We start from the raw sequence: 15,725 nt of genomic DNA, 5'->3' as shown, positions 1-15,725 counted from the left end.
TTTACCACCATTGTAAGTGTGCTGTCTAACAGTCTAAACATATTATGTTTAATTAAATAAAAATGAGGTAAAATGATTGTGTTATTATTGGAGTTTTCCTTATTGACAGTCTCTATTCATAAACAAATGAATACAGTAATTATTATTCAACTAATTAATACAATTTATACCACGTCATGAGTGTGTATACAGTATACAGATTCTACTTTTTAAGCATTTTGATTAATTATCTGTGAAATGTCAAAAAGTTTACCAATCGTTACAGAGATTTTTCTGTATCTTGGCGCTGTGTTACAGTTTCAAATGAGATGCCCCAACACCCCTCCCCCCAAGCCAGATATCTTTTATGATGTCATTATTAGCACTGATATAAAAAATGCCATGGGTATGTGCTAGCTTTGATTTTAGAGGCTACATTAATTAATATCCATATTAATCATATTGAGAAACCTAATTTTCTCTGTTATATAGCACCCAAATAGTTTCATTAACACCATGCTTTGTGCTACAGTTTGTTTAAATACTAGCTTTGGTGTGGCTCAAAGAACACCTTAAAGGCACAGTGCAGCTTAACATATGGTTGCATTGCACACTGACGACAGTCTATTAGTCGGGTGCAAAGTTAGCCAAAGACGGCCACCAGATCTCATCTAATCTAATCTAATGTAATCAGAACACTGTTATAATTATAATTGTAGAGGAATCAGAATATTGAGAAAAATAAACACCAAGGCATCCAAATTGGATAGGGATTCATGGTCACGGTCCCTCATTTTCCCCATTGGTAGTTATACCTTCCAAATGAATCAGATACATTGCTATTTGAAGTGCTCCCCTCCCCAGCAAACTGTTCTGCAAAAAACATGTGATTGGTGCTTTCTTATTTATGGCTCTGCTGCTTTTGATCATCTGCTGTTCGTTTTTCTTTTTGGCTTAAGCAGGTTGACTAGGCAACACACTTTTAATTTAATTACATCAGCACAATAAGTCACAAGGGTGACTTGGAACATACTGTATAAATGCAAGGTAATGCTTTTTGGAGTAGCAATTTCACAATTACAGTTGCATTTCTGGTTTTGTATTTCTACTGTATTTGGGATATGCAAGATAAGCTGTGAGGTGCTGTGGCTGTATTTATACTAGTAACATTATGACATCATTGTTAATGTCATTTATTTCTATATGTTATGAAACTTGTATTTTATAACATTTAACTGTTAATAACATACATTTTAGTTCAGTTTTTTAAGCAGTTTTGTACTGCTTCCCTCTATGATTTTTGAATTAAACTGGATTACACAAAAGCTCATAGCATGTCCAAATACTTATTACATTAAAATAGAAATCATTAAATGCAGTGCTTGGAAACTATGAATAATCAAATCTTGTTTGCAGTACCAGAATATAAACAGAATATGAACAGCTGTTTTATATTTGCATTCCATATACAGACAGGTATTTTTCTTGTGTGATAGTAAGCTAGTTTACAGATAGATATCTAACTCACTCCTCTTTGTTTCTGTGGGATATTATTAACGAGACTTGAAATGTGACTGGAATGAGAAAAGAGTGGAATGTATTGGAACAGGCCTTGTGCTTATCTACACGATGGAACTCAATTCCACTAACACAAAAATGCCAGTGAGAAGAAGCAATCACAACCATTCTTCCAGAGCTTGTCAACATAACACTACAGATGTCCCACTTTGTATTTGAGCTTCATTATTAAACTCAGAGTTGTTTTGAAGCATGGTATCTGTGGAGAGGATGGCTTGGTGGTGACGTCAGACCAGGAAGAGACAGACACTAGTACTGCGGGTTGAATCGCTGAGCGCATATTTATTAAATAAATAAATAAAACATTTAAACAAAACCCAAAAGACTTTCACAAAAACAAAAGGCACAATGGCCAAAACAAATAATAAATAGCGACAAACACACAAACAAGTAACATGGTGGTTTAAAGCCAGCACTAGCAGCAATTGTTTTTAGATATATTTTCACTTACGTTCCTCCTGTGAAAAGCCCAACCTTGACTGAGAGGTTCCTGCCTCTTTTATGCAGCTGTGCCTAAGCTCAATTGCTTATCTCATTCAATTGTGCTCAGACACATTCTACACTTGTTGGCAGGGAAGATAATTGCCAGTTTCTCTGCCAACCCAAAACCCACATTAACTCCGTCACAATATCATAAAACCAAAGCAATTTTGGTCAACATACTAACTGGAGTATGAGTTTTGATGTTAGTAGAATGACCATTGACTTTGCACCAAGTAGACATAGAGCCCTGGCATGACATTTCTACTGCTTATCAACAGATAAACAAGGTTATTCTAGGAGCTACCACGTTTGTATATTTAACATACAAATAACACTTAGTAGCTACACTTATTTATTTATTTATTTATTTACTGTATTTACAACAGCAAAATGTACTTTCTTTACTGTTTTAGCTTGTACATTACTGCCCAAATATAACTCGATGCTAGGGGTGCACCGATAATCAGTAGACTATCGGCATGGCACTGATATACGGTAAAAAGAAACACAATCGTTGATTGGCAGTTTTTGTTATTTTAGCCAATAACGTACACCGATATTCATGCTTCAATTTCATCCAGCACAGAATTGAATGTTTGGTCAGACGCGCTTACTATACTATTGACGCAAGAACAGAGAGTAATTTTCCCAGTGCTGTGTAACATGCGATTAACCTGCAGTAAATATGTCTCAAAAGAGCAGTGTTTGTATTTTTTTTTTTTTTTTTTTAATATCTGAAGACAACAATAGGATAGCCGATTTGTGTGCAGCAGAGCCGACTTGATGCGACATTAAAGCCAACGATGAACTGTAAGTAGAATATTATTCCGATGCTTTTTAAAAAAAAAAGCTCTCTATTATTATCAGCCGATATGGATAGATAAGCAGCGGCTATCGGTATCGGCCAAGAACACCTTTATCGGTGCCCCCCTATTCACCCCATATATCATTGTGAGATAATATAATATACTCTCTCTCTCTCTCTCTCTCTCTCTCTCTCTCTCTCTCTCTCTCTATCTCTCTCTCTCTATATATATATATATATATATATATATCTATATATCTATATATATATATATATATATACTGTGATTAATTTAAATATGTATTTGTGCACAAGCTGTTAAAATTATAATAGGAGCCAAAGTTGTTCTTTTGGGGTTCATGGCAGTATTGCTTGAGTGTAAAATGAGAGTAACCAGCTGTGTTTCTCATTTATGCAATATTATTGCTAAACTATGATGACCAGTATTTTAGTACAGCAGGTGTGTGAATTACTTGATATTTAAAGCTGCATTTTCATTCTAGCACAATCTGCCATTTTTAAAATATAGATCTATGTTATTTCTTATGTTATTTAATGTACATATGCTGTGATTGAGGTATATGATACAGTATACAGCACTACAATCTTAATTTATGAGGAATAACATTAGAATTTAATTCAGTCACAGTAGTCACTTTAACTGACAGATTGCAATTAAAAGGACCAACACAGAACCTAATGAAGCCTGACAACTCAAACATGCCTTGTGAGTTGTATGGGTCAAGAATCGTTAATGTCGTGTCTATTTGGTTAACAAAAAAAATCTATATAAAATCATTGATGTCTTGTGTCAATAGGTAATTTGTGTTACCTATCAGACTGTACAGATGTAATGATGACAAATTACAAACTCTGACTGTTACACCCGTGATTATATAGCGTAAAAGATCTAGGCAGATGCTAATGCTGAGATGCACAATGTTTATTCTGGTAATTTTCAAATGAGTTCAGTGATGTTAGAATTGAAATTATGATCCTATTAGGTTGTGCTGCTAAATACAGAACAGTGGTACCATACCAGAACCCTGACCATTTTCATTGCAGCATTTATCTTCCTTATATTTCCTTATATGTCCAGGTAAGCTGCGTACCTGCTGTTTTTACACATTAAAAAATCCGAAATACTCACTGAATTTAAATTTAATGTGTAAAAATATACATAGCAATTTTGCTGAACAGCTTGTCTGCCTCTCTTCATGCCTCCCCTAAAACTTCCACTAACAACTACATCTCCCAGAATACAATGTCTTCAGTTACTAGGAAACTGTATACAAGCAAAACCAAACCAACAAACATACAATCTGGCTAGCCCTGTTGTCTTTGCAGCCAATCACAGAAAGAATAAGAAACATGTGAAGCTGCACAGGTTGAAGAATAAACACTGCAGTCGTTCAAAGTAACATTGCAGTTAAAATGGAAGGCTCTTTTTAAAGCCCACCCCATTACCATTAAAGATTGTACAGTATGTATTGTGATTATTCATGACTTCAATGTAATGTTGCATTTTATACCCTGAAAATACAGTTTACTCTCTCAATGTTAAAATTAGACGGTAAGTTACACCCAGACCCAAAACCTTTTCTGGAGTGTGGCTTATATCCTTTCCATTTCATATTTTCTTTCTGCATTGTGGAAATCACATTTCCGTCTTTAACAAAACCATATTGAATGAAGTGCTGTTGAAAAAATATTTTGCATTTTAGTTTGCAATAATTATAAAAGCAAACAAATAAACTAAACAAAATAAAGAGCAAGCAGTGTAATCTTAAGATATAACTAATGTAATAATACCTGTTTGTGTAAATACTACAAAGTTCAATAACCAAAATAAGCACCCACATCATTGTTTGCTATGAGACAAGGTATTTGCATGTTATGCAAAACCATGTAATTATGCCCTGCCAAAAACGTACTGAGATAATAAATGTGTTTGAAACTGAAACAAAATAAACATTTTCACCCTCTGATAATGTACACATGTATTTCTTCTAATACATCCTCTCTGAATAATAATAATAAAAAAAAAAACATATAATATCTGTACTATTTTTTTTCAACACTCTGTTGTATCCTACCCAAATATCATTTACTCCTACCAGCTTCAACTGGATGTATCCTGTAAAGAACCAGCAAAGCTATCAGTATAATATGATTGCCAACCCAGTGACTTGGAGCCAGTCTAACAGCAAAAATGGAGTGCTCTGCTAGGCAAATCTAAAAGAGCTTTTAAAATGTGTATTTTAAATACATATCCAACAAAGGGCAGGCTGGTTTGTTAATCCAGGCCAGGCAGCAGCATAGGAAGCCCTGACACAGATTTTGGGTACAAGCACAGAACATGTTTGTTTTAGTAACCAAACACTGTAGACCAGTGGTTCCTAAACTAGAAGCACAGGGCCATAGGTTAGTTCCAGAGAGTGCATAGCACAAACATAATTATTATCTCTCAAATGACCCTGACACCTGACACAGCAAATGTCCCCATGCCCCAGACAATAAATTTACATGAACGCTGCTTGAAGTTGTTTTCAATATAACACCTATTGTTCTTCCTTCACATTAGCTCTATCTTATTTATAATCTTCATTCCCAATAGCCATGCTAACAGTATATACCATATATAAACAGAAGAGAAAGGCTACTGTTTAAAAATCAGAATTAAAATAGTTATGAATTGTACTTAATGTGTGGCATATTAACTTATGTTACCAAGTTATATTTATAATTGTAAAACATATAAATACTTGCTATTTTGAAGACTTCATGAAACTGCACAATCATATTGTCTAGATATGTGTACATTGAATCATTATAAGTCCATGCTGTCCTTGCTTGTTGTGTGTGGTTGTGGATTAAGTGGTTCTCTCCTATTCTGAAAAGACTTCAGTATTTACTGTAGCATGAAGTGCATATTGTCCATCTTTTGGAGGTGATGTACCACATAATTCAGTTGCCTGTGACACCATGCATGGTCACAAAATGACATTTTCAGCTGGGTTATACAGTAGTGATGTGAGAGAGGACGAGCTGTTTCATGTTTGAAACAGAAGAGGCACACACAAGATTGTTATGGCAACCATGATTCTTATACTGCAGAATCGAACAGTCCAGATATTCACGAATTGCTAGACAGTTCTGTGTATTAAAAGAATCCTTCTTTACTACATTGGAAACTTAACATGCTATCTATTTGTGTGAAGTGCAATTTTGCAAACTAGTCTTTATATTTAATAAACACTTACAAATAGATAGATGGGTATTTGACTGAAAAATTGTACTTCACCAGCACCGCTCATCACATTTAGAGGCTGTGATGCATAAAACGGTGACTCGTGTAAACCCTTTATGGTTCACTGACCTTTTCCATTTTTGTAACTGGTACTTGTGATTCAGGTGCAGGATCAGGTCCAGCAATAGGGTGAATAAAATAGTTGTTTTTTTTGGAGAGACTTTTTACCACAATAACAAATACACTCAAGTACACATGTATGCACTCACGCACACACACATACACATACGCACGCATGCACGCACACTTCTGCTTTATTGATTGTTGTTCTTACACAGCCTCTAGCTGCTTTGATGATTTGTAAAACCTAATCTGAGATTAATATGCCTTATTTTATGGTTATTGTAGTGTCCCCGTTTAAAAATTTATTAATTTTTAATAAAAAAAAAAAAATAAAGTTAATTTTACAAAAATGTATGATATTTTTTTATTTGATATGCATACCTGCCAATATATTTTGACATTCTTAATTTGAGATTCTAAAACTGACACTTACTGTATAACAAGTGATCAAGAAAGAAAACATTAACAGGCAGTTTAACAAGTCTCAGCCCTCTTTACTCTTTTGTAGCGTTTTAAAATGAAACATTAAACAACTAATTTGCTTTATTGAGAATAGTGTTTGAAAGTAGCATTTTGTTTTTGACAAATGTCACCTGTGATGAAACACACCGTACTCTGTATGAAGTATACTGTAGGGCACAGGGACCTCTATTGGCTGAATTACAAAAAGCACCCGACTTTTAAATTGCTCATTGAAATCAGTGGTGGCCCTTAGATAATAACTATACTGTGTGTAAAACTCTGTGGCACTATTGCCCAGAATCAAATATGTAGTATATGGCTTCCTCAGGAAGGTACACATTCATCTCAATAAAGAAACAGACAAACGTGAAATTCTCTAGTTCCTGCTCTTAGAATATATATGTATTTCTTTTGCCATATGGAAAGCAATGGCTTCAGTGCTGAATAGACTTACCGAGTTTTTGGTGCTGACGTCCTTGAAAATACGAAGAATCACATCTTAATTAGATTTATATGAATAAACAGTGTACTCATTAAAAGCAGAATAGTCTGAATAAGCAATCAATAAAGGGAAATCCAGCAGGGTTTCTGGTTGGAGTATTTACTTAGAAGACTGTTATAAAGCGAGTCATTGCAGTGTTTTCCTCTTTGTTTTCTTTTTTAAATTTCGATTGCAGTCTGGTGAGGAACATAAAGCGCATTGAGCACATTGTAGCTACATGCTGGCTACCTGTAAGTGCTGTCTTATGTGCACCAGAAATGTGTTTATAACAGATATTTTTGCTCAAAGTTAAACAAAAATACTGTACACAAGAAAGAGGAAACATAAGTCACTGAGAGTAGTAATCTGTGGAGAGATGGGTGAACAATAGGATCATGTTATATAGAAAGCAGCACACTTGTTTTGTTGCAGTATTAATAATGGCACTTTTTTCTGTTTACAACATAATTATTAACACAAATCCTGCAATATGCAACATGTTGTTTTCATGAACGGGGTGGCTTTGTTTTAGTGCTGTTCTGTTTATACATGCATTTTTCAGCTGGATTTTTATAAAAAGAAAACATTGACATCTTTAAATGGTGTTAATGGAAGAGTATGATATCAAGTATTAGTTCTAAAAATTATCCTTCATAAAATGATGAAAGTGAAAAAAGAGTGTGATAGTCTATATAAATATCCTGGAAAGTCTCTAGAATAAAAGTCCCAGATAAACAAGTGTCATTTATATAACAGATGTTCTACAAAAATATGAAAAATGAACAGGAATCCACTTAGGACTTCATGACAACTGCATTTTAACTAGAAATCTGAGGATGTCCCAAAAACATAACAGTATGATGTCATCTCCCTGACCTAGACCTTTTTTTTGTTACTTCTTGGTATATAAAAACACACACTTGTGTCCGAATAAACACACTTTGCTTAATCTATTGAGTCTATGCACTATGGGTTACTCTTTAAAATACACATTTAGAAAAATGTTAAGATTGTAATAGTGAGAAGATATTCAACAATTTTGTTTCATAATTAAATATCCAGTTTCCATTAGATGCCATGAATTTGTTGTAGACCTACAGTATACTGTACTGGTAGGGGTGGGGTGGAACGACACACGAATGTAGCAGACAGTTACCATGTAGTAGTCAATTACAGAATAAAACCACTTGCTCCTGGTGACTCAATTTGCTGATTTGACTGAGTTGGAAATAAAAATCTAAAATCTGATAGTTGCATGCCTCTCAGATTACAATATTACATACGAACATTTCTGATGACACTATTTTAATAAGTTATTTTTTATTTCAGCAAGCTTCTGTGCTTTCAAAGAGTATCTCATTTTGAAGGCAGTTGTATGGTGCATCCTCTACAGAGGCTTAACTGGACTCTTCGAACTGCTTTGATAAAGAAAATGACCTAAGAGGTGCATATACACTATGTCAATGATGTGTGTACTTCTCTTACATTTGGATAGCAGTGAACCTGTGGCTTGTTTGAGGCATTCAGGGCTTTATACAACACTCAAGGATGTTTTAGCCAATTGAATCACAGCTAGACATTCCTTTATTATGCCACAACTGCACATATCCAATCCAAAACATGTATACCTTCAACAAGGCAGCTTTCCTGCTAAACGTGTAACTATAGCCATGCAGTTATACTACAACCTTGCACCTGCAGGACAAAACATCCATTACAACCCATCAGAATAGTGAGCCGCACTAAGACAGGAAATCTAATATTGTCATCAGTACCAGGACCAATGCACACCAGGAGCTGAAGAGAACAGAAAGAATAAGGGCATTGTTTCTTGAAGTAGAGCAAACAGGCGAGGAGGATTGGTGTCGGTATGTTTTCTGGCAACGATAAGTGGCAGGCATAAACCAATGATAAACACATCTGCACAGCAATCAAGCAAAAGCCATATAAACACAAAAAATAATGTTTAAATAATAAGGAAAAGGAAATATCAATAGTTAAACTATACAATGCCCTAGTCGCAGCGTCAAAATGAAAGGCCAAGGAGCAAATCTATCTGGCCATGCCTGATCTCCAGTTTTCCAATTGAGGACTCCTGGAAAATAGAAGCCAGGCAAACATACCTGCTACACGGTAGACATAGAAACTCCACCAGTATAACTACTTAAAAATGTCAAGGAAGCCATTGAAAATAGAAGTTACATTGACATAACAATTGCCTCATACAGTACTGAACATGTGCTATACATAATAGAAAAAATATATGGTCAACATTTGGAATCACTTACATTAACAATACTGTACAAAGTCATACTTTATGTGTAGCTACATGTAATTATATGTGTTGTTGCATTTGCTTTCTAAAACAATGTAATTGCAAACTGGAACAATCTGCATGTATCCCTCAGTATTATTTCGCTAATATAGTGAATGCTGTGAAAGACAATGGGTGAGAAAAGTGCATTGTTCTAGTGGTTATAATATATGTGTGTGTGTGTGTGTCCATATTTTATACCACACATTCTGCATTTCATGTTTACTATAGATTGATGATTAATTTTGCTAAATGTAATATCGTAAAGCAAAAGCTGCTTTTAGCTTATATTTTTCCATTTTTGATGAAAAACATTGTTTTCCTGACATTGTTGTTTTCCAGAAGGTAATTGCAGATACAGATCACTCGGGAGTCCTGCCTGCAGTAAATGCCAGGTCTTTAATTATTGTCTCTTTTCCATATCCGCTATTGAACTGCAAAGATGTCTATCTGACCTGTAGATTCCGTTTAAAATTACTCTAATGGAAAATGACCAGTGTCTGGGTACTGCAAGAGATTAGAAGCGACAATTCTAATTGATGGCAGAGGAATTCACTGGATGGCTGACTGGAAAAAAAGTCACACTAAAGAAATAATTGGATCGATTTGATTCTCAAAGAAGATGCATAGAAGTTTATTTTTTATTTTTCTGCAGTATTTTGAAAGCTAAGTGTGCCATGTTCTAAAAGCTAAATTGTCCCAGGACACTTTCTTCAACAAGTTTTTATCACAGGGGAAAGTGGTTAATAATACACCTGTAGCTTTTTTAATATAAATATGAATTCATTCTAACTTTCCACCACAGCAGTATATGAGACTGGTGGACAAACAGAAGAGGGAGTGGCAAAAAATGACTGGGAATAACTGGCTGGCACAGTAGGTGGAGATAAATATAAAGTGTGTACAAAAGTACTGTCCTTTTCTTAATCATTGATAACACCTGCACATTTGCATATGTGTCTTATTTCTTGAACAGATATGTAGTACAATACATGTCAAGTGCATTATTCGAATGGTAATAATAAAGTGTGAACAAACAGAAAATGCTAATTTTTTTGTTTGTGTGTATATATATATATATATATATATATATATATATATATATATATATATAGAGAGAGAGAGAGAGAGAGAGAGAGAGAGAGAGAGAGAGAGAGAGAGAGTCTACGAAATAATCTATTATCGCTGTTCATCAATGAGAACTATAAGCTGAGGCATTACTTTACATTCTACCAGAAGAAGGGTATTTCTGTACATCCAAAACCTGCGCAAATGTTGAAATGGCAAAATAATAACAGCATCTGTCTTCTGTCAGGAGATATTGACATAACGTTACTGGTACAAAATTGCTTTGTGTTGTGAAGTGTGTCTCAAAGATAACTCTAGCTTCTGTGACTAAAATCTTTTCTTAAGTTGGATGTTGGTAAAAACAAAACATACAAAAATATTTTGTATTAAACAACACCGGAATATTGTGACTGGTCATTGGATGCTTACACCATCCACACTGATTTAGTATATTTTATTTTTGGATTTATTTCAAATAGTACACCACTTTTCACACGCATTATTCAATTCCAAATAACAAATTCAAAATCAAGACATAATCCTCAAAAATGTTACCTTTTTTTTTTAAATGTTTAGCAAATTACTATACTGTTTAGGCTTTTTATTTTCATATAAATGTTTAAACAGTCTCTGGTATGACACAAAAAACATGATAGTACAATCCATAGTATCTATGGCATAGTACTGTAAATACATATTATAAACACGGGAATGGGAGTTCATTTGGATCACTGCATTTTATCTGGAAATCATTTGACACAGAGTAAAGTATATGTATCATGTTATATCTGCTGGGGTCTGTTTATCAGTAGAAATTGACTAATTGACTAAGTTTGCCAGATTTGTGTTTGGTATTCATTTAGTATTAGGAAGTATTAAATAGAAACATCACTGTTGCTAAAGACATTGTAGATAACTTAATCTAATTGTGAGCTACAAAGGCTACATAGACAAAATAACCATTCAGAATATTAATATTTAAAACTAAGTGCTGTATTGAATAAACTATAGAGGGAGGGAACAATGTACCTTTACATAGGCATTAGTGCTCTTTTCCCCATACTTAAAGGTCAGCTACTACTCTTGTTTAATAGGCTTTTACAGACCCTTTCACAGGAAAGAAACTTCCCACTTTGAACAGTTTGTGAGGCACTGAATTAAAATTCAACCCAACAGTAATGGGAAACAATTTTAATTTACTCCTGACATTAAGATGTTGTGCCCTGTGGGCTTTTTCTCGCAAAAAAAAGGTGGTGTGTGCGCTCTCCTGCCTTCTAAATGCACTTTGTGTTTCGGTTTAACAAATCCAATCACAAGAAAAGACCAAAAGTGCTGTAAAACTAATCAAGGGGAGAGACTAAACCAAAACTCCTCCTGTGTTTGAGCCTTTTTTATATATCTTTCTTGAGGTATACCCCTGATAAATGCAAAACCACAGCTGCATCATGCGGTAAAGCTGAGTCAGTTGTCTGCAGTAAATGTCATCTCTATTTATGTGAATGAGCAGCAAATCAGGATTGTAACTAAGAAATAAACAGGGTCTTTGAAAAGATGAAAGTACATAGCAGTATTTAACAGCATAAAAACATATTGCTATACCAGTACTTATTGTGTATGTATAATACATATACAAAACATTCAGGGTTATCTTCCAAACTGAGTTCCTGATGCCTCAAGGTAACACACAGCATGGCATTAATTGTATGTAATTATGCCAATGGATTACTTCTGAACTTCTGTCACACATGTTTCAAAATGTGCTTCACAAAGTTTACTCTTGATTTAGTTGTACTTTGTGAATTTCTAGGTTGAATTTAAGTTTCAAAATAAAGGTTTGCATTTCATATACTGACTAGACAGCAAAGGGTTTATTTGTTGTTTGTTAGCGAAACACCACAATACAATATGTATGATACTGTATCAATTCATAATGCAACGAATCTTATCCACAAATCTTATACACAAAGTGCGTTACATTTTTCATTTTGAGACATTATTTGCATTACCTTTTCTTTCCATTTAATACATAAGTTATACATAGCCTTTTGATCTAAATTCACTCATCTAAAGTTCATCAAGGAGGGCAGCCAGAATCAATTACTATCAAAATGAAACAAAGGACAGTCCATCTTTTTTAGGGTCCATCTTTTCATGACCTTTTATCATCCCAAATGCTAACTTGTTTCACTGAGTCAACCATTACAGTGCACATGGAAATGTACATTATAACTGCTGAATGTATTTGTTCAAACTGATGATTCAGAACCTTCCTATCTTAAAGAATGGGTCATATCACAGACCTTTGTAAAAACCCTATTTTATACCAGTTCAGTTCCTATTTGGAAGTGTAAATTGTTTTCACTTTTTTGGTTGCCTGAGCACAGAAAGATTGAAGTTATTAATTTGACCAATTCTAACTGAATAACTATTATATATTAGAGAGAGAGAGAGAGAGAGAGAGAGAGAGAGAGATTTTTAATTAAATTGTTTTAATAAATATGCAATTGACTAAAGTATTTATTTTTCACACCTTTAAATGTACATTTCTTTTTGCATTAAAATAGTGCACAGTTGAATAGAATATGGCACAGCTGGAAGACAACAAATGCTACAAATGAACTCCCTTGGTTTAACCTGTGCTTTGAAGATGACTTAATTGCCAGTTATGTAATGTTATACGAACCTCCGCTTTGCAAATCGCCACATTAGGTTTTGTCAGGAGTACATCAATTCCCTCAGTCCTTCTTTTCTACAGGGGAGAGAACCTGGAGGCTTCAATGTACAACAACAAAAAAAAAGAGAAAAGCATGAAAAGTTTTATAAAATATCAATCTGATTAATATGGAGACACTGACAGCACACGTAAACTCTTTGAAAGTGTACTTTGACTTTCTCCGTCAGTCGTTCTACCACGGAGCTAATGATCCTGGCAACAAGATGAATCACTTCAGACAGGGAGTCGAACATGGCTGTGAAATGATCTGTATTGCTTCTGACACCTGAAAATGCCAAAAGAAAGAATAATACTCACAGCAATAGCAACCTGTAGGAGTTAAGAAACACACATTTTATGTTATTTTACGACGTATACTAGTATTATCTGCCCTGCTTGTTGTTGTGGATAAAGTTACAGTCCATGAAACTCACTAATAGTATGAAGTTAAACAAAAATTGTACATGCCAATGAGGTATGTTTTTAGACTTTCTTTAATAAGGAAGGCAATTGACTTGATGGCAGCGTTGCCCATTGATCTCCAGACGCTAAGTGTGTTGCAGCATTTACTGCAAGTCAATAATGACTGCAACCTGTAACCCATTTGAGAGGCCAAATTCATATATATCTAATGTTATTGACCCTTATAAAGGTTTACCATAGTAAACCGGTAGTGATTTATTTACACACATACATTAACATTATCAAATACAATACAAATACAGTGAAATGAGGTACTTGGTAAACAAGGTTTCTAAATGTTAGGCTTCCGGTATTGGACTGCCACTGTTTAGACCAGTAAGCAGACCCTGCTATATTCACACAGCTACTGTTATTGAGGCACTGTCTTTCCAGTTGCATTTTTTCAGTCACGTTCTATTAACTGCATGGTCCAATCCAGTATGCAGTTTATAAGAGAAAACATGTACTTAGCCTATAGCCCCTTATTTGCTATGTAATAGTATAGCAGATACATGTAATATACTTTCATTAGGTACATTTACATTGAAGTAACAAATGAGATCTGCATATCTATGGACACATTTTCAATCATTTAAATTGTTTCCTTTCTATTGAGATGACTGCAGCTTCTGTGACAAAGTCATTAATATCCAGTTCAGCGGCAAGAAACTGCGCAAGCCGAACATCTGTTTTCATTGCCAATGCTCGGTAGGGTGTGGATACACCTGTAGTGAGAACTGGAAGGGGTCTGATTCTCATCTAGGTGTGGATTCTGCAATGGCCACTTTTTGTCATTTGCCTGTCATTTGTTTTCTTTGTATTTGAAATAACGTTATAGCCCCACAGGGAAATGACCAAAACTTTCAAGATTCAAAATAAATTGATGGGGAAGTTTTAAGGCCATATTTACTAAAGCTAACACCAATAGAAGATCTATTTTTATAAAACCTGAAGATGGTTTAGTGGGTCAATGTAGTATCCTTTCAAGAGATGTGGATTCAAACAACAGAAGAATAAAGGGGTTCTCTTTGGTGCCAGAGGGACCTCAACACTGTACCTTACTTCAGTCAGGACAATCTTGCGTTAAATAACCACCTTTTTATAATATAAAATCTTACAGATTTACAAAAACATTGAACCCAAACAATGGTTGAAGAAAAATAAAAAGTAGAATAAAAATTAACGTAGCCTCATTCTTTGGCGCTGCCTGCTAAAAAACAAAGAATAAAATAATAAATCTATACCACATGTTCATCCCGGTGAACAAAAAATTGGTGAATTAATTGGTTTGTTGTTTGACCAATGAATAAATGCGATGTGCTAAGAACTGTATTAATGATACTATAGATTTCCGTACTGAAAACCTTGCAAGCTTTATAATTATATTACCCTCCACCACAATCTATGTCAGTACCAAAAAACGGAACATTGTCATGTATATAAATAATTAAGCAGAACTGTAATGTTTAATTGATAGAGACCTCTAATGTGTGCAGTAACTAAGATTAAGTGTCCTTTAATTTTCTCTAAGCGGTGCTATCTGACGTCTGCCTTAGTGATGATGATGATAACGACGATAATTATGAATGTAATTGTTGATAATTTGTTCTTTATTGCTGTGCATTACATTTAAATGTCCACTGTTGAGGAATTTTAATATTTTGCCCAGTACTGTCTGTCTCTTTTGTAGATACACAATAATAATAATAATAATAATAATAATAATAATAATAATAATAATAATAATAATAATAATAATAATAATAAAATAATATCACCCACCATAATTCTGGTTTACTATTAGGACAGTAGTTACTATTAAAACCATTATAAGTACAAAAACAAGAAGCCCCCATGTCTGACCTAGACTGAATTCTAAATGAATTAATATTTTTATACTTTAGTATGGATTATGCAATGTTTGAGTTATGAGTCTTATTTATTACACTGCTTAGGAAATGAACTACAGGCCACTCATTCTGACATGTTACTGTGGAAACCCAGCTG

General features: G+C 34.3%; 1 long non-coding RNA gene across 2 annotated transcripts in view; it reads left to right on the top strand.

Moving 5' to 3' along the window:
• LOC121321469 overlaps window positions 1–15,725 on the top strand; it is a 31,770-nt gene that overhangs the window by 4,804 nt on the left and 11,241 nt on the right. The gene's annotated exons all lie outside the window — the stretch shown is intronic.

This window comes from Polyodon spathula, chromosome 10 (assembly GCF_017654505.1).
Source record: "Polyodon spathula isolate WHYD16114869_AA chromosome 10, ASM1765450v1, whole genome shotgun sequence".
Taxonomy (NCBI): Eukaryota; Metazoa; Chordata; class Actinopteri; order Acipenseriformes; family Polyodontidae; genus Polyodon; species Polyodon spathula.
Note: the sequence above shows the minus strand (reverse complement) of the source record. Positions and strands in the feature narration are given on the sequence as shown.